The following is a 709-nucleotide window of genomic DNA, read 5'->3' on the forward strand; positions in this document are numbered from 1 at the left end:
CAGGCGGGTCTCGAACCCGCGGGCTCAGGCGATCCACTCACCTCAGCCTCCCAAGGCGCGAGATTACAGGCCGAACCACCGAGCTTGGCGAAGAAAACTTTTTCAAGTGATATAAAACTCTCACGAAGTTGTTCTCTACCCCAAATAGTCAACCAGGACTGTCAGAAAGGGACAGGTTTGTTGGAAGCTTTGGGGGTGGGAGGAGGAGGCTGGGGCTGGGGCAAGGGGGTCTGTCTTGGAGGAAAGTAGGTATTCCTCAAAAGCCACTAACAGCCTCACGACATAACTAGGTCAGTGCAAGAATTTCTGTTCCCAGATAGTGGAAGGCTGTGACTTGAAACAGGCAATGGAGCATTTTTGGTGGAGGAATCAGAGAGGAGGCTTCCAATCAACAGCTGTTCTCCGCATGCTAAGTTCGATCTCCGTCTCCGAGTTTCTGCAATTCTAGCAACAACAGACGATCTCGTCAAATAAATGACGAATGACTGTTATTTTGTGTTAACGAAAAGGTTGGACATTTATGTTCACACGAGAGAGAAGCTTAGCTGAAGAATTTTCCATTTTTTTAAAGGGTTACGATACACACACAAGACCTAAAGGCAGGCAGGCTAACCACGTTCCCTCAGCAACAGGTGCTGCGGGGCGAGGGTGCCGCAGGGCTAAGGTGCCGAGGGCAGGGCTTGTCGCGGGAGGTCAGGGTGCTGCAGGG

The sequence above is a fragment of the Carlito syrichta genome, unplaced genomic scaffold (genome assembly GCF_000164805.1).
Source record: "Carlito syrichta isolate Samal-C Ts95f unplaced genomic scaffold, Tarsius_syrichta-2.0.1 Scaffold289150, whole genome shotgun sequence".
Lineage (NCBI taxonomy): Eukaryota > Metazoa > Chordata > Mammalia > Primates > Tarsiidae > Carlito > Carlito syrichta.